The following is a 20,394-nucleotide window of genomic DNA, read 5'->3' on the forward strand; positions in this document are numbered from 1 at the left end:
GGAGATGTAAAAGCGATCGAACATTTCTAAACAAAGTTATCGTTCACACGGACAGATAGATGGACAGACAGACAAAGGAACAGACGGAGAGACCAACCGGCAGGCGACAGATAGCAATGCAAAATTATAAACGATCTTTAGGATCGTTAATAAACGGCAAAAGTGTAAAATTATGGAACATGTAAAAAACGGTTTTTTGTTTTTTTACATAACTTTTTTTGTAAGCGGTACAGAAAAAATTCCTTCCTTGGTACAAGACTCGACACCATAACGAACCAAATAGCGAAAAAAGTAGAACAATAGCTCTTAAGATAAAAAACTAGTAGCGTCGGCGTCGCAAAGTTAGCGGACGGACGGACGGACGGACGGACAAAGTGGCCACAATAGCGCATTTTTTTTATTTTTGTGGAAATGCGCTAAAAAGGAAACTAAATGCAATAATTACATGTTACGCGCTCATGCCAAAGTTGCAGTTCGCAGAGAGCAATTTCCTGCTGCTTCGCTGTGCTTTTGCACTTAACCCCACATTTAATTCGCAATTAATATGGAGGAAAATTAAACAAAGTCGATAATAATGTCGTCGTACGCGTTTCATTTGATGCGTAATATTCTGGAAAAAAATTAAATTCAAACTAACTAACTTCGTTTACGACCGCTCGGGCGATTTTCTTTTATTTACAAAACGGAACCAACGCAAACTTGACAACTCGCGTCTGTTCTTATCGCAGCACTTGTTATTTAACCCACGCTATGAAACCTACTCAAGATTTCATTTGCATAAAGCGGTAGGTACATATGAAAACTTACACGGTCCAGAAAGTACTGCCCTTTAAATCTTACATGTACCAATTTCAAAAAGCGCCGTATCTTAATATGGACGAAAGCTCCCTTAAACTCGTTCCAACGGTTAAAATGTATATTACTGTAGCGGACCGTAGATAATTTGAAGGAGGAAAACAACTCTGACACTGCCACTTGCCGAAGCACCCAGCCAGAAGTCCTGGTCTTGAAACGAAAGGCAGACAGGGGAAACCTAAAACTTGTAGCTCCTGTCATAATAAAAATCAATCAGCTATACTTGAACCCGAATAATTAAAAGAACTTGAAAAATACAGAGAAGTGGAAAAATCCAAATTATTCGAAAAGTCTTGTAATGATCTTAGAGGTCCCCCAAACCGGCACTGCAATTCGTGATTTACCCTATACGTACAGTTGATAACGATAACGATTAGCAGGGCCACCCAATTTTCAAGTCAAATTCAATCTCAGTTACAGCCTCCTCGGACTACTACGATATGTAATACCACGGTGCGTAATGTAATACCCAGTAGGTCGGTTCTTTTATGTGTTGAGACGTGAGACATAATCGTGAGGGAATAGAATAACACGCAGAATTTTATGCGTAAGAAAAGAAAAAAACAAATCAAATTATTACGCACACAACCGAGTGATACCAGGAAAACCTTCTAGGGACAAAAAACCTGATATAACCCACAGAAATACAATTAAAATAAAACTACGACAACAAAATGTAAGAGAAAATCAACAAATAAAACATCTAAAATTGTATGATAAAAATCAGGAAATCGAACCAAATGCACCCGTTAATCAAATTCATAAAAACGAAACACATGAGACATCATAAATGCAAGTCAAAAGCAGGATAAATCAATTTCGTATAAAGACACAATTTGGAACTCCAATAAATAAAATAAATACTGTGATAACACGTCTCGAACATACCATCATATGTATACATTTAATTTAATAGTTCCCCCCAGTTATATCGCTATTAGACGGACGGCCCGAAAATGAGAACAAAACACTTACATTTAGCCGATTGGGCGATTGCGTTAAATAATATCGTGTAAAAGAGAACCATGTGTGAAGGTGTACCTGGGCTCCTTCGATTTCATTACAATCTACAGGCGTTTTCGACCCTTTCGGTGATTAGATTATCGCTTGCCGCTGTAATGTTATTATGAAAGTTACGGGTAGAGGATTTTGATAAGCAGTTTAATTATTTCTGCTTCCTACTCCAGAAAGTTTTTATGGGCTATGTTAATGTTACGGCATTACTACATTTTTGCGTGGGCCCTATACGTTTCAACTTTTCTTAATAATTTTTCTGTACAGTTAAACTTTATTTTGTTATTTTCGATGACGTCTTTGAACTTTTCGTTTGTAAAGATTTTTCTGAAAGGGAACAAGGTCTAAATGCACCGTTCAAAACATAAAACAAAGCGTCTCTAATAATTAGATTATATAACACAACCGCCTTTTGCAGATGCTTGATATAAGGGATTATCCCGAAATCAGTAGCCGCCAAGGTAGCTGCCGACAATTAGTACCTTAAATACTTAAACTATATAATTAACTTGACGTATTTTTGAAATTGTTTGACTGGTAGGTCCCTACTGACATTTCCAGTAGGGAGTTTTTATGTACTGGCACTGATAAAAGTGATTATACAAAAACTACTAGTACTGAGATGATTTTGGTTGATAATAATTATTGATTAAATGGGAGTCTTTAACTTGAACTAAATTTTTGAAATCATTCTATTTTTAGACGCTGATGCTGATTCCATTATATTTGTTATTAGGATTAAGAACAAGACACGTTTAAACGGGAGATGTTTGTTTCGCGCGATATACTAATAATTAATAGACCGTGCATAAATACGCAGAATTTGGTTGTGCAAGGGAAACATTAACAGAAATAAAAACATACGTTCGAACGTTTCCAATTCGGTCGAAAGGAATGGCGATTCTTTCAACTTGTAAAGAAAGCGTTCAGGTAGATAGTCAATCATACCAATTGACCGAGAAAAGATGTGCAACTTAAACGAGCAATTAGTAAAGAGACTGCAATTTGTTCATGGGCCGGCGGACACTTGGTCTCGAGTACTGCCATATACCGTTCTCCCGTAGTGGGCCGAAGATTAAGGGCTCAGTCAACGAAAAGAAGCGAACGTATCTTCACCCACGACTTCACTGCGCCCAGGAAACATAAAATGGCATATAAAGGCAATAAAATCTGGCCCAAAAGAGTCGGTGTCGTTGCGAGCGGTTTCGCGCCGTCAGGTTTAGCTGTAGAGATGGTGCAATTTGTACAGACAAACGACAGTTTAGTATTTAGTTATTCAGGAACACCTGAAATCATCTAGTTGCAAATAAATACAAATTTCGTATTTATTAACGATCCTCGAGATCGTTTATAATTTTGTATTGCTGTCTGTCTGTCCGTCTGCGTGTCTGTCCGTCCGTCTGTCTGTCCGTGTGCACGATAACTTTGTGTAGAAACGTCCGATCGCTTTGCAAATTGATACACATGGTCTTCGGCATGTATGAAAGGTCGCTATTGTTTTTTGGCTACGTAGATTAACGGGGCAAAAAGTTACCGCCCAAACCTCCAAAATGGGTTTCTCGTATAACTCTTGTTACAAAGAACATATGAATGTCCGGTTTTTGTGTGTTGGTAAATATTTCTTAAACTTCAGGCAACTATGCAGATGCAAAAAAATATTGCGCAAGCGCAATTACAACTTTTATATTTGCGCAATCCCAATTTTTTTATTTGTTACGATATTTAATGGAAATTTTGTATGTAGGCACCTCGAATAAAAGGAAAACTGATACCGATCAAAAAATTTGTTTTGCGCATGCTCAGTTGTTTTTTTATTTGTTAAGATATTTAGATGAAATTTTGTATGTAGGCACCTCGAATAAAAGTAAAACTAGTGCCGAATCAAAAAATTTGTTTTGCGCATGCAAACTAATGCCGATTCAAAAGTTCGTTTTACAAACCATGCTGATCTGGTAGGACAGAATCAACCCCTTAAGGTGTATTGTAAAAATGATATATGTGTGAAGATCTCGAGGATCGTTCGGTATTCAGTTGTATCGAATTTTTCTGTATGAACCTCCCTAGCGATATATCGACGCAACATATGACCTGCGATATATCGTAGGCGATACATTGCGCCGATATTTGAACCTTATTTATCGCCTCCCTTTGAATTTCAAGCCTGTGAAACATTGTTTATCGCATATGGCCTCAGTGTGAACATCGCATTAAAGACTCGGTTGAAACTGAATTTAAAATCAGACATTTACCTTAAGTATACACTGTTGCAAAGATAACAATGCTTTCCCCTCGATGTCGTTTAACTGAACTACCAACTTGTCCCATAAACGAGTGTCATTGATCGGAATGACGATCTTTGTTGATTTTTTTATTGAAAATAGAACTGCATGATTACGGTAATGATTTTTCAATTTTTTCGCTTAAAAAACATTTTCATCGGCTCCATCCGAATACTCTCGTGACTACCAGCGTAATTCCCACGGCATACGGCCCTCTTCGAACTAACTAGTCCAGACCACATTCATTTGTCCTAAAACTACGCCCATTGAACTATTCCACAAATAGAGTGCGTTTCTTTTTACCAATCGCAATGTTCCAAATACATTAAACTTGCATAACAGGAAATATACACAAATTTGACCATGCCCCGATAGAGACGGACCTGACTTAGCCGGACTGGCACGTACTTCTCATTAATTTCGTCTTAAGGCGCGACAATTTGGCGCTTTTAAGCTTTCACACGCAAATACATAGTCAAGGCCGTAATCCAAGACCATTGATCCAAAAGTATACAAACATTAAAAAAATTTAAAATAAACTTAATAAATAGGACATTATATACCTAATGCTTATTTACGTGTCAACCTAAAACACAAAGTGGCATTGATATAAATCATCCCAACGCGACACCCAAGGCCACGTACTCCTGTGAACTTTGATCCTCGTCATATTTGTCATGTGTTTGTTATGTGTTAATACCTGAAAGATGAGACCAACTTAAAGGCCACATAATTTAGCACCTGGTGAAATCGTGACGCAAAGGTAAAGCAATTTTAGCTTTATATAGAAACACTTCCATATACCAACCATTGCGATCTATGTTTCAAGGACCTCGGCAGGGCTCTTAACATCTATGGAGGTCAAGGCAACATCGGATTAGGACAGAAAAAGTGGAAAAAGTTTGGTCATTCAGAGGAAGTAAAATTGGCCGTATTTTAGAGATACCGTAGAATTGCTTCAGATTTCATTTTATTGTATCAAATCTATTAAGTTACCTAACTTTCAAAAGTAGAAACCCCTAAATTATTTCAACAATGTAAATTAGAATGTGAAGAGTTCTAATTAGGAAGGAAACTTTTTTCCGTTTGTTTTAAATAGCACCGGTTGATATTTTAATTTTCCCATTTAGGTACCAAATTGTGCTAATCTTAGAAAATGATATTTTAAAATTTAGACTATGAATGAAAATTTGATCACAATAATAATATTTTTACATTGCTACAGCTTCAAGGTATACACTCCCTACGGGAAAAATCGCTTTCAATTATATAAAAACCGATGTAAATAAGGACTGTTTTAAATTTTATTTTATTTCAGGGCACGTTGCAGATTAAACTTCAAGATGGAAAAATTGTTTATTCAAGTTTAGCTGTAACTCCTACCAGGAAGTGTACGCAATCAATTAGCGAAGGGACGATATAAACATTATTGAAAACTCGACGGCGTCGCAGCGTTTAAAAATCGAACTTGCGGTTCGTATAAAACGCAATAAAATAAAATTCCAGTTTTATTTTTGGTAGAAGCGTCGGATAAAGAGTAATTTCCGTATATATTTCAAACGATTCATTACAGTGAAGATTAATGAAACGTGGTTAATTGATGGAGATTAATTAAACAACGCGACGTTATCAAAACCATTACCTACATAAAATCGTTTCGGTAGGCTTGTATTTTTTTTCTTGGTTTTAGAACGGACATTAAAAATTAAACTTAGTCGTAATTTGAATTAGTGAGCTCTCTGGGGAAAGGTAATTGGATTTTTAGTAATGAGGAAATGCGCTCTTTTTGTAGATCAGTAGTGCTCTATAATTCAGTCCTATTTTAAAGTTAAATGCGAAACATTTTATAACAAATTTCACTTCACGTTTTGTAGGGCTATTCCAAACGTTAGAGAGAACACTAAAATGTTTACCAAAAAAAAATTATTTGCCGTATCCTTTCACCTGAAACACCGTAGAATGCATTTTAGAAATCTCTTAGAAATTATTTTAGAACTCAAATATTCTCCAAAAAACGTTCCGGAATATTACTTGGAATGTAAACACTACCGCGAGGTAAGTTTAATTTTTTTGGCACACACGTTTACTTAAAAGTGTGTCTTTAGCCTTTTTGCCGGTTGCCACACATATGTATTATATAAACAAATTAGGTGTACAATTTTAATTAATAAACTGGTTCTTTCACTTAACTCGCCACTACAAATCTAACGCAACTGAATGTTTTGCACCTAGGACCCCGACGCTTTCGTGGCTTTCGTCCGAGTGTAATAATCCAATAATGCACAGAAAAAGAAATGTTCGGTTACACGTATTAATACGTTCACGCTTGGCAATATTCCCGAAGAAGTTCCCTTTTCTTTTATATCCGCCGACTCGTATCCACTTTAAAATGCACCTAGCAACAAATTTTGTTGACGTTTGGCACAGTTTTCACTTGAAATCTGATGAAAAACTTCAACTTTCGGAATACAAATATCACGTACGAAATATGCCTCGCCGGGCGGTAGGATTACCCAGGCCCAATGGGGTGCCTGTAGACGTGGGCTAAAGTTGTTGGGTTTCGGAACGAGGGAAAATGTTAGTGTTAGGTTCACCAAGGCCCGTATAAACTTAGCTCGATCCCCTCTAAGCAAGCACACTTCGCTCTTGATTACTCACAGTCCAAAATATGCAAATATAATGAAATGCAATGAAATAACTGAGAGTGACTAAAAAGCACAATACACAAATATGTACAGCACAGATACAGCCCTACCGACAATGAAACATGATTTCCAATACCAACAAAGGTTACACATTAAGGGATTGAATCCAGTAAGTACATAAATAAAGGGTTACAATCTGCATTCAAGTTACACACATTTATAGATTAATTGAATAAAGCAAATACCTCACCTGATATAAAAAGCAAAAGCACACAGCAATGATTAAAGTATAACAAAATATTTCGAGATAAGCCGTACTTTACACTTAAGCCGGTTACAATAAAAAAACCATGAACACACATGTTAAATCGTTTTTATTGACTACCCCAAGCGACGCGGTAACTTGATCTCTTAACACCCCTAAAAAACACCCGAAAAATCGCCCATTCCCTGCATTTCACGCATTTCTAGGAAAAAACTGGACTGCAGGTGTTTGAAATGGTAAACACATGTGATCTTCCGAGAAATTCCATCCGTTTCATCTTCGCTCTCTTTCCCTTTTCTGTAATCCCACCAGATTTCGGTTGGCAGCTTGTGTAACTAACATGATGTATAGGGTGCTTCGTATCGACAATCATATTCACAGGACGTTGCTAAGGTTGGGGCATCTCAGTGCATTTGAAAAATATTATGTATATCAGTATATCTGACTCCCAAGCCAATCATCGCTGTAGATGTCACGAGTTGTAAATATAAGCGACGCTTTTAAGACTATCGGATTGAATGAGAACGCTACTGCAGCTCACTTTATATTTTCAACTAACTGACCCGACGGACGATGTCCTCTTTCCTAGCTATGCATACCTAATCAATTTGAACTGGAATAAATAATAACAAAAAATTATTTCGAGAAATTCTCTATGCCTAGCGCAGGTACCACCCGCCCCACCTGCGCATGCGCGATTCTGTCCTTTTATGTCTAAGAATATGCGTACCAAATTTGGTTTCAATCGGTTCAACCGTTTAGCCGGAAAAGAGATTTTGACACACTTGCCCCAAAATCTCCCCATCTCTCCCCAAAATAATAAAAAATAAACGCACTCACTTCTACGTTGCTTTTGGCGATTCAGAGCTAGCAACGTACTTTTTTTTGCTGCGCCAAATGCCGTAATTTCAAAACAATTGTTTTATTTCTGGATATGAGTAAAAAATGTATAGAATCTGGCCCAAGGAATGTAGTGGCTCTGGTGGCGGTACCAATGGCGTCAATTTCGCTTGGCCACTGGCGCAACATAATTCCGGGGCTTCAGTTTTAAACTTCAAAGACTTGCAATGTGGACACACAAAGTTCATTGGTCTAATAGCAACGATTTACTGTAAACTGTAATCGATTGTTACGTTGTAATTAAATGCAGCTCGATAGGGATTAAAGGGTAGGTACATTTCTGCGTTGTTCATATCGATTTCGTTAACTTCGTTTCGCGCTTCGCTTTGCTCATCAGTTTGACCTACTCGTATATACCGGGTGGTGCACGATAAGTAGCAACATAGGGATTTAACATGGGAAATTAGTTTTATGCAATATCCTGTCCTCCTGTACATTTTACAGAAAAAACTGTAGAGTTTAAAGTTGTTCAGAATTAAAAGGTGCATACAACACTGTTTTTACATGTGTTATATTAAGCTTTTGGTATACCCGCAAATTAAAAAATAAATTTCTGTTATTAGTATAGCAATTCATAAAACAACAAAAGTCATGGCTATTGCTACTAATAACAGAAATGTTGACATTTATTTTTAAATTTGCGGGTATAACAAAAGCTTAATATAAAACATGTAAAAACAGTTTTGTATGCACCTTTTAATTCTGAACAACTTTAAACTCTACAGTTTTTTCTGTAAAATGTACATGAGGGCAGAATATTGCATAAAACTAATTTCCCATGTTAAATCCCTATTCCTACTTACCGTGCACCACCCTGTATGTTTGACTTGTAGGATTACGAATTCTGCGACTTAAGTTGGTACCATGTTGGCACGTCTAATTAGTAGCATCTTGAAAAAACTAAAATTCAACTGAAAATAGAAATGAACCATGTGTGTATACCACGTGTTTAGTCTATCAACACTTACCAAAAATGAATATTGGGTAGGTATATATCAAACTTTTAATATAAAAGGCGTGATTGCAGTGAAATAACATCGACATTTCTTAAAAAATTCACTGATATCTGGATAAACTTTCCGATCGAATTGACAACACACAAATTAATTTTTTGACGGATATATGCCGATCGATGTAGCTGTTAAAACAATTGCTGCCGCACCGTCAAACGCGCGATGTAATAGTCGTTAAGTTTTCTCCAATTTTCCAATTTTCTGCGCGATTTTCTTAGTTTTTCTTGCCGTAAGAACCTTCTACACAGTATTAGAAAACTTTAAAAAAAAAAGATGAATGAAATCGGTAAAGTCGTTCTAAAGTTATTGCGTGACCAGAAAAAACAGGGGTTCATTTTTATATATAGAGAAGTACCTATTACCACCGCACGGTAATTCACATCTAATACAGGAGATCGAATGCGGCACTCTCCCACGATCCTTTCCTAGCTTTCCAATAAGCACAATGTCGGAAATACAAACGTTCTATTATTCGATTCATTAAATCTAACACACTTAACCGGATGCTGAGTCATTTTTCACGCTTGAAACTAAACTACTTCAACTTGGCATCCATGAATTTCCGGGTAATACACTCGTCACATATTTTATAGCTTACGTAACTGTTAAACATTGCTTAACCTAAGATAGTTTTTGGAAAGTTCTTGACACTCGTAGGGGCTGCATCCATTTCGTGCTTTACGCCAAATGCATAAAAATACTGCTCAACGTCATCACAAAATCGATAGTTCGTGATTATTTCGCCATGCCCGACAGCTGCCCACATATGCCCTTATAAGGAGACAGAACGACCTTGAACACTGTAAATACGCCTCGAGTAATGCCATCGGCCTTGAAAACAGAGCACAGAACTCACGTCTACGTTTGACCGTCAGTGACTTTACGTCAGGAAAAAACCTACCATTTAGTTTAGACAACCACTACGATCGAATTGAGTTTAGACAACAACCACCATGATCTTCAGTTCAGTGACATTAGTTCAGGAAAGAAATCAAATGAGGTCCACGGTATCGGTGTTGTTTACCTACTTACGCGATCTAGAAATTTTGGCGTTTACGTTACGTAATTATGTCTCAAAGGTCTAGGTACCAATTCAATCTGCGATTGAAAAAATGCAGCGTTCGACCTGCATAGATTCTCTTCGAAAGTTTGAGTAAGAATGCCGCTATCCCGCCAGATTTTTACTTAAGTATTCGCCGAACATTTGTTTAATAGTCGTCACGCCAATCCTCGTAGTTTCTCTGAATATTGGCCATGTTCTTCAATAATGTGAGTTTACAACGCGTCGTAATAATCGAGGTCGTTTAAATAACGGCTTTTATTCTTGCAGTCTAGTTAATGTAATCTTGAAATTTTAATCCCCATTAAATATGATATACATTGTTGTGTTATTTTTGTTTTAGTTGTAACTTGAAAGAAATTATAGAGCGTCTGGATGTGACAATTTTGTTTAGTTCAATTAATTAACCGGGGGGGTTATTAATAATTTGAGACACAGGATTGCGTAAATTTCATGTTATAGTTTTGGTTCAATTTCTTAGAAGTGTTCTGTTTTTATTTTATTCCTAGAATTTTTTTCGATGTAAATTTCTTTTTAAATTTTATTTGCCGTTAACGAGGTATAGCGCGAAGTAGAGATAAGGTTCTTCGCAGAATTGCCGGGCGTACGTGCCGTTTAGCAAGAAGTTGAAAAATCGACGCTTCGCGTGATTGGCGGACGGGGTGTTGAAGAAAGGAGAAGGGCTTTTGGCTTAAATAGAAAATTTTTGATGAGAGCGGGGCTTTTTGGTCGTTACAAAGCCAACCGGCGCTTCTTCGGTTACGTTATTTTTGAATTTTGTGGAAGTTTTCCTGCGTAGTTGGATCCAGGTTTAATTAGAATTTTGTGTCTGCCGTTTTAAGAAGAATTATTGAGAAGTTTAAGAAGTTTGTTCGCCGTCCTGTTTGTTTTATTTTGCGGAAACACGGAAGTTTTGAATTTGTGGGTACCCGAAGAGAGAAGACGTCGGTGTTTGAGTGTTTGGTTTGCGTGATTGTTTACGGATACCTCTCTTTTTATCGGAATACGTTATTCGGACTAATTTTAAAAGTAAGTAGTAGTTAGTGTTTTGTTTTGTCTTGTTTTTTTTGTAATGTTTGAGTAATTTGTTTTTTTTTGTGTGTCATTTATCTGTTTAAAATTGTAACAATTTGTAAAACAGAAATTTACGCAATTTTTTGTTTGAAATTAAACCAGTTATTGCAATCCAGGTTTTGTTATTTAGAGTCAAGGAGAGGTAATTGTCGGCGTCTCTTACTTTGTTTCAAGTTGATTAAATCTGGGGGTAAAGTTTCATATTGGAATTTAAGGATTTGGTTAAGCCACCTATTTATGTCATTGTTGGAATGCTGTAGGGTGCCAGAATCCAGCTGGACCTTGAGATGCGGATAAAAATTTTGTTTTCATTTTAATTAAAACTGAGCTAGTTAGAGGGAAATCGTGGGATTCCCAGAAGTGTAGGTTAGGTCTCACAACAACATATATTCTGGAACATAAATGAGCAATGTATTATGTTAATTGCCTATTCAAATTTCTCCAATTAATGTTACATCAAAATGCTGTGTTTACGTAATAGTCAATTCAATTTGATTTGTTTTATAACAAACAGTAAACGGATTCTACATTGAAAAGTTTTAATTAAAACTGTCGTTTGCCATTTCCCTAGTCCAATTATTATACTACAATAGTGGATTGATCAATATAATCCAAATATTAATGTGGTTTATGCGACTAATGACATTTTCAATTAATTAGTTTTTAAGCAAAAAAATTGCTAGATTTGGTTATAAATACGCGAACGCACTTTCATATGGCGGCTATAAATTATCTTGTAGCGTGCAATGCTAGGATACTTACACCTGCTACGCTTAAGGTGGATTTAGGGAATACTATATTTAATTTAACTTATCAGGATTTTATGCAGGTGTATTTAATAACTTTAGAGTTTATTTAACTGAATTTAAGAGAAGACCCAACTGATGTGTATGTTGCCCGCCTCTTCCACCTACAATACAATCGGACATTTTACATGGTCAGGTAACAATTTGGTTAGTTGAAAAAAACATAGTTGACGAATTTCCCGGGAAACATCGGACTACCCATAAATCCCGTAAATCTAATAACACCCCGTATACACAAGAGAGGTGCACAGTTTTGATTGATAAACTGGTTTTTTAACGTAAGTAGCCATTCCAAATATAACGCAATGAAACCTTTTGCACCTTGGACCACAACGCTTTCGTGGTAAAAATTTATTTAAATGAGAGCGCGCGGATCCAATAATTATGCTTTACGAAGTAACACCCCGCAATATTAACACTTGGAAAAAAATCCGCCGTCCGTTAGTTTTCACAACACTACGAAGTTTCCTTGTTGCATAAAAACGCCTCTTATTATTGATTTTGTTCGAAAAGGCAGCTCACGGTGAATGGATAAGGTGCTCACCACAATAAATTCGTCGAAAAATGGTGTTTCAATTTTCGATTGCGTGGCTAACGATTCTTTTAGATACAGCAGTTATACGGCTTTCGGTTCGAACTTTTAATTAACAATGAAATTTTACACGATCTCAAAAAATGACGTACACAATATTCTCCGGATTTCATGTCATAGGCGATCTATACATTTCCGCGCTTACGTTACGTAGGTTTACCTCGAAGATTTGACTAAGAATTTCTTTATAAAATCTTTGTGAACTGGGATATAGTGACTATTATTCCCTATCCTATTGAAATTCCTTCCCTGAGAAAGTGACCTTACTAATTGAGTTTCTCGTATTGGCGACTGTAACTGATTCATCTTGTGAACCCTAAATAACCCTGGGTTGCCGTGAGATCTTGGCGCACATCTTTCAGCAATCCTCTCATTTCTCTTCTAGTTTTTTCTATTTTCTGATGGCCTTTTTGGCTTTTTTACTGGTTTTCTTTCATCCCCTCCTTCAGTTTTGCTTTGCACTCTTTTTGTTCCTTTCTCTAATCTTTAAGCAACGTTTCCATCATTCTCAGTTCTTAGTTTGAACTCCTGTAATTTCTGGTGTATTTTCTGTTTCTTGAATTAATTTGCTTAAAGGCTTCTTAAAACCTGACCGTAGTTCGTAGCGTAGTTCCATATATACATAATTTACAAAAAAAAAACCTACCTTGGTATACCCCTACCTACAAAAAGTGTTTCAGGAATATCAACCGTTACTTCCAGTAAATTAAAAAATTCTGAAACCCCTTTTATAAAAATATTTACTCCTCCACTGATAAAGACAATTTGAATCCTAACTTCTGCGACCACATTCAAATGATCAATCAAATGAAAAAAACCTAAGTCAAGCCACCAGATTCCTTTTTGCACTCTGTATAGTCGCTCTAGAGTCTAGGTAAATGGAGTTATATTTTCAAAAACCACCTTCAAAGTTTTGGAGACATCTTGTAGTAAAATCTAGATCCCAAAAAATTTAAAATATTTCAATTTGCGCCCAGTAACGAAAGGGAAGGTGTTAACAAACAAAGGAATGTAGATACAACCTACTGCACATCTCGTCTATTTATATAAACACACTATTCCTTTTGGGTAGATTCAATTTAAGTAATGTTGGGAAAAATTATAGATTTAAAATGTTTGTAAGTAATTGTTTTTATTTAATTTTATCAAGTGTGTTTTTTGACCCAGTAAATTTTGAGTCTTTTGTTAGTTTGGACAAGCCGAGTGGATATTTCTAAAATAAAAATTTTGATTTAAAATTTAGTTATTTTGGCCTTTTGAGGTCATTGTCAGTAACGAATCGCTTTAATTTTGAAAAGTAATAGCCCTGATATCTTGCGTCGACATGTCAACACTTTGTCGTTCTGTGTGGGTCATACAGGACAACCAGGTAACAGCAATATATTCGGCTCAAATAAAACGTTGATGCACGTACTATGCAATGTTAAGGTGCCATTTACAGATGTCTCTATCCTGACATTCACGGTACGTAAACTACTACAACAAAAGTGCCACACTTTACGGAAGTAGGTACATACATTCACTTAAAAGCTTGAGTACGGAATAAAACGTACGTGTCTCTTTCTGATGTGCATTCGTAAAAAGATACCTACATATTGTTATTCTGTTTGAAAGTACAGACTGGCCTCTAATACTTTGGGATGTAAGAAAAGTTAAGAAAATATCCAACAGGAATAACAATGATAATTCAGAATGAACCTTTTTTAATGGATCTTATTACAGGTTTCCTGGAATGACGTCTAGATGGTAAAAACTTTTTAATGAGGATAAAAAAACAATAAATGTGGATAACTAAGCATCCAAGAAAAATCGATCTATCAACTTTGGTTTGCTCTGCCGCTCTACGTTAAATTAATATCTCAAAAGTTTTACGTGCGCTATATTCCCAATGTTATTGTTAAACTTGAACAACTTCCGAGTACCAAACGGGATACAGCAGCTTCGATCCGTCCTTAATAATTTAGGAAATTAAACTTTCTACGAGTGTAGGTCCACTCCTGGAGGATAAAATATACCTACGCATTTGTCTTAAAGTCATTTAAGTTTAGACAGTTTTATCTCTCCCGCCGATTCCTCAAGAAATCAATACCCACGTTTGTATTTCTCGACTGTAAATTGAAACAGAAAGAAAATGCTGTTGTCGAATAACTCAACGCCGATGCGCCTGCCAATGAAAGTATGGGATTTGTTACTGTTGCAAGGGAGTGCTTAATTAAACCTTATGCCAGAAAGTTTCATTATCAGGTAACAAGGACTGTTCTAAGGTGGTAATAAATTAAAGTTTAACGGAGTTCAGGAACATGATTTGTGTTAACACAGAACAGTGAACAAGTTATATGAATAAATCATTTAGACAATGTGACAATTGTACGCAAGATCAACATATGTCTCTAAAGTTTTAGTAAACAGTAGCTTGAGACATGCATAGGTGGCAATTACTATAAAGTACAAGTGACACTTACATTTCAGGCCAATGAAGTAGTACTTAGATGGAAAAACTCACGGAGACGTTTTAGTAATTACCATCGGTGAGATCCTTGCATGAACTAGAGGAGGAATGTCTGAGGCTGCATGTGAAAAAGTAACTCTGGGAGTAGGGTGAATTGTTGGAACTGTTTAAACAAGGGACATATTGCTCGGAACTGCGATAGGCCTTTAAGAGACCACTGCTTTAGTTGTGGTACACCTGAAGTCACTGGTCTTGACTGTGGGAAGTGTCGGGAAACGACCAAGGGGGATGGGAGAAGGGAGCCAGCTATCATCTCTTGAATCTTAAACTGGCTAGGGTCGTCGAGGATTATTTTGTCTATCCCATACCTAACATTTCTAGTATTTTAGACAGAGTCAGAGATGCTCGTTATCTGTCGGCATACTGGCAAATTGCCCTTGATGAGCAATCTCGTCTGTTAACTGCATTCACGATACCGTCGCGTGAGTTGTTTCAATTCAAAAGAGTTACCGCACCATCTAACTGGCAAATGTTAATAGATAGTGTTGTGGGGGTAGATTTGGAGCCCTATTGTTTCAAATATCTAGATGACATTATAATTATTGCGGCCCCCTTTGTGCAACACATTCAGGATTTGGGCAACGTATGTGAACGTTTGCGAGGCGCAAAAGTAAAGTTAAATAAGGAGACATGTCAGTTCTGCGGCAGCGAATTAAAGTACCTTGGCTATGTTGAATCTGGACTCCAAGTTGACCCTGACGAAATCACTGCGATTCTAGACGAAAGTTGCCGAAGTTTGGGCTTTGATTGAAACGGTCTCGTGATGCAGAAGGTTCATTCCAAACTTCTCGACGTTCATCCAGCCGCCCACTGAGCCATTGAAGAAGTCCTCAAATTTTAAATGGAGGTCAGGAGAATGCCGTACAACAGATCAAAAACTGTTTGGTGTCAGCTCCAATATTGTCCAGTCCACACCACACCAAACAATTCGTTATCCACACGGATGGAAGTTCTTTTGGAATAGGGGACGTCTTGAGTCAGGATTATCCGGGGGAAGAGGAAAAACTAATCTGCTATTTGTTGAGGTCTCTATATTGCGAGTAATTGAGAGTAATTACAGACCATTGGTCTTTATTGTGGTTGACTAACTTGAAAGAACCTTCGGGTAAGCTTGGTCGTTGCAATTTTCGCTCCAAAACAATACTCTTTCGATTTAATTCATAACATGAGTTGGAAAATGCGCTAAAAATATTTAATTGACTGAAAACCCAGCACAATAAGTATACATATGTACGTATTTTTGAAATAGGTCCTGTCCTAGTTGTGTTAACTCTTGCAAGATTAGATTTCATGAAAGGGAACGGTCCCTTAGTTTTTGTTTTAAAAAACTGATTCATGGGGTTATACCGTCTTTCGCTAACTCTATATATCTTCCGTACACTCTCCCCATGGATTTAAAGCTTGAGAGATATTTACACAAATGTTCATTATGTTGTGGTCTCAACGCAGACATTAGTACCTACTAGGTAACATTATTCACAATGTTATGTTCCCTCCCTGTTACAGTTTATATAATCCACTTATTTTAAACGAACGAGCAACGTATAATCTTAATACCGAGGATTATGGAGGTTCATACGTAGGTAAATGTAACAATGCACGTAGGCGATTTTGAAGTGGAATATTATTTCGTTAATGCGCGGTGTTAAAACTACTTTATCTTCAATTAATGAGACCACCTAACTTAATTAAAGGGATTATGTAATGATTAGTAAATTTGAATAAGTGTAATCAAAATGTCGGCGCACAGAAATAAATCACGATTATGGCGTTACACTCTACTCCTTTCTTCGGATAAATTTACGGTTCCCTTGTGAGGCGCCTTAAGACTCTCATTACTTACTTGTTCCCAGGAGTGGCAATTCTTTTTTCCCCTAACGGTGAACTTTAGATATTCTTACGAGAGCGGTGGATCGTAAATTACAAACTTTATTACTGCACTACAAAAAAAACGACTGGCGTGTTTCACATGTTACACTTGACCAGCAAAAATGTAATGCTACTATTTTCCAGATTTCTTACAATGATGCAGGAAGGACTGGAACATTAACAAGTCGATTCAATTGAAAAACTGTACGCAAAAAATGTTTCCCAATTTTGTTCTTAAATACATCGAGTGCATACAGCAAATGTGTCTTATGAGGCACATAACTACCCTAAATACCTTGCGCCGCCTCTGCCCAGTCTGCGTATGGAAATTCTATATTTACCTATAATGATTTCGCGGAACTACACGATAGGGTTTAACCCGTAGCAAAAAAACCTAGTTTGAATTTGAGTGCACCGAAGGCTTGAGTGCACTGCTTCCCGAAATTATTTATTTAATTTATCTTTGTGTTGTTTTTAAGTGAGCATGGTTGCTTAACCAACCTGGCTTTACAAATTTTCAAACCTTGAACCTGGATTCGAACAAGAAACCTTTTTGGTCAAAAGTCGTTATCTAATCCATCTAATCCATTAAAACCATTTTGAGAACAATACTCTATAGAGTTTAACACACAGAACCAAAATATAATTTCTTTAAAATAGCTTCCCGCCACCCTCAATTTACTCAAATTTTGAAATTACCAAGCATATATTGCAACTTCCCTGCTCACTCAAATCTGCAACAAAGCGCACCCCAAAATAATCTCCGAAATGACTAGTTTCTAAAAAAATTCCAAAAATCCAATCCAAATTAAGCTCCATTTTCAAAATCAAAGGATTTTACATACCATATTTCGCCTGTTTACTGGTATGCAGTTTAGAAATTAGAATATGGAAAATTGTTTACACATCAACAAAAGGCCAAACCATCAGTGGAAATAACAAAGTATAATGCGCCTGCTCTAGATTTAGTGGAATTCAACCTGGAATTAGTGTGTTACACGTGTGTTATTTGGTATTGATCAGTGTACACGATTTTAAAAAACGAGCGACTTCTCCTCGTTTTCATGCAAATGTTTAAATTTGCATACAATAAATTGCCAACCCATAAAATTCGTCCTAGCTACGTACCTGGCTGTTGAGCGGACGTGATTTTATTACTATTATTATTATTGTTAAATGTCGCGTGTGAATAAGTTTAGTTTAAAGAAAGGTTTTTAATTTTTCGGCACACATTCAACGAACTATTATATTTGATCCAAATTTCAATGAGAATCTATAAAATTGAATACGAAGGAAGAATATTTTATTTTACTTGAAATTACAACTTGACAATTACCTCAATTATTTTATATACAAACCGATTGCTCTGATCTTAATACGAACCTCAGTAATTTTGTGTCGAACGCCAATAGCAATCAAGCGGTTTTTAAGATCCTTTCTTCTACTTACCGATCCAAGACCCTCGTGGACACTCTCTTTATGTTCACATTACGGGTGTAAGATTCCCGATGTTTTGCTAGATTTATGTCGAACTCGCCTCCGGCTCTCTCAACAATTGAATATACCTATACAAAGTGTCTGGAATCTGGTTTTATTGTAGGAAGATGACGTCATTTGCATAAATGCAACTGGTAGCTTATGCCTGGTGAAACGTGGTGAATTGCACGATTGGTTGCCTATATAATTATTTACGTAGGCGCAGCTCAAATTTTTCACGGCCTGTCCCTATGCACCTAGGGGATGTTTCTAGTTCAGTTACTTATTTGATGACAAGATGTCTGCATGTAATGTCCGATTGAACAGAAGGTGAGTTTGGCTCAAATTCGACGAAACTCACCATTTGCCACAAGTGTCCATACCACAAGCAACATTTTTTACAATCCCAGTAAAACAGCGAGTTCTATAATTCTTGACCTTGACCAAATATGTATATTCATAAATGCATGGTAACGGTGTAGAATGGGGTTTTCCGCGTTTTTTCAAAAACCTTGAAAATGAACTCCAAGCACATTAAAAAAATTAGTGGTACTCATTTTTTTGTCAAGAGAAATCGTTGTGATTAGCAAACACGATTTTAAAATGAACGGCGTTTGAAAAGTTTCGAATGACCGCCACGTTGCTGTGACGTCACTACGCGCGTTGACGCTCAGCCGTAGCATTGCTTACAATCGATTCAGAGAAAGAAAACGTCGTTTTGACGGAAAAAAGCGTCGAATAATTATTGCATTTGCGCCTGGGTGTGATAGCAGAAGTCATCGCGAACCTAATAAATTGTATATAAACGTCCCAACAGGAAATATACGAAAAAAGTTCGACGTGATACCGCGAATTTGAAATCCCATTTGTATTGTTGTGAAGACGATTCTAATTAATTAAAGTGCATAATGTCGATTTACTTTCAGTCAGTTATCGACGAAAATCCATAGATATATAATATTGTAATTGTAATTCAGAATATGATTTACTTCGAACTCTGTTCTGGGCATATCTGTGCCCTTACAGCACACATTTTTCTCTATTTTCACTTCCACATATCCAACACCCTAATTTTCTCGTTGACATCTGTAAGGTGCATACTTTATTAGGTACCTACACTATACACACAAAACTGGATGTTATACTTCCTATGAACCATAACAGATTTGCTTCTGGGCTTTGACTCCACTCAAACGAGTGGCATGGAAAAACTCACTTTTCGAGAAAAAGGCGGCGACCATTAACACTTCAACCTTTGGCAAACTATCTAACTGCCCCTTTACGAACCAGTCAAAACTCGGTTTATGGCAGATTGCCATTTATAAGCAGAGACTTGCTATAACTAGACTGCGCTTAACGTATCTAAGGTGTTGCCGACACAGTATGCAACACACAATGCACCGCGGGGCAAAAATCTCTGAGATGATATGCAATATAATGAAATAAGCTGTTATTTTAGATCTTCCGTTCATTAATCATTCTCGTGATTAGCTCGAATTAGTGAACAGATAAATTTCTGTTGAGAATAAACCAATAAACTTAGGTTAACTTGTGCCTATCAACATGTACTCTGTCGATAAATGTTTAAATAATATGCTGATTTTCAACGGTTAAAAGTTTAAAGGGCCAATGGATCAGAGCCATTTGAAGAGAAAAATTTACTCCCACCAAAGTGCACTTGCAGGAAATGAAGCCGATTTTAGAAAGGTACCTACGAAGGTGTTAAACAATAATGCAATACCGAGCGTTTTCGACTTTCCTATTCACTTAAAATAACGTAGAACTATTATTCGACATCCTTTACCAGCAAGACAACGGCAATACCTATTTGCCTATTAGGTATAGACGTAACTAAGTACTTACTGGTACTAAGTATATTTCAGGTTTTGTTACAAGAAAAATAGCTAAGTCTGTTAAATGTTCCATATGTGAAGATGCGATATTCAAAGCTTTTAACTAGAAAAAAATCGTGGGGGATTGTTGCACGTATCAAACGATGCATGAAAAATTTGCCAAATTGCTCAAAATGTGTTCAGG

At 36.7% G+C, this 20,394-nt stretch overlaps 1 protein-coding gene across 5 annotated transcripts in view; it reads left to right on the forward strand.

Moving 5' to 3' along the window:
* Positions 1-20,394, forward strand: part of LOC116175917 (serine/threonine-protein kinase 32B) — a 267,380-nt gene that overhangs the window by 232,160 nt on the left and 14,826 nt on the right. The window contains exon 1 of one of the 5 annotated variants that reach the window (XM_031494296.1): positions 10,879-11,060. The exons of the other annotated variants lie outside the window; for them this stretch is intronic. The gene's annotated coding sequence lies outside the window, so the exon portion shown is untranslated. Of the gene's footprint in view, positions 1-10,878; positions 11,061-20,394 lie in introns of those variants that run through there. 5 annotated transcript variants of the gene reach the window in all.

The sequence above is a fragment of the Photinus pyralis genome, unplaced genomic scaffold, assembly GCF_008802855.1.
Source record: "Photinus pyralis isolate 1611_PpyrPB1 unplaced genomic scaffold, Ppyr1.3 Ppyr1.4_LG7, whole genome shotgun sequence".
NCBI lineage: Eukaryota > Metazoa > Arthropoda > Insecta > Coleoptera > Lampyridae > Photinus > Photinus pyralis.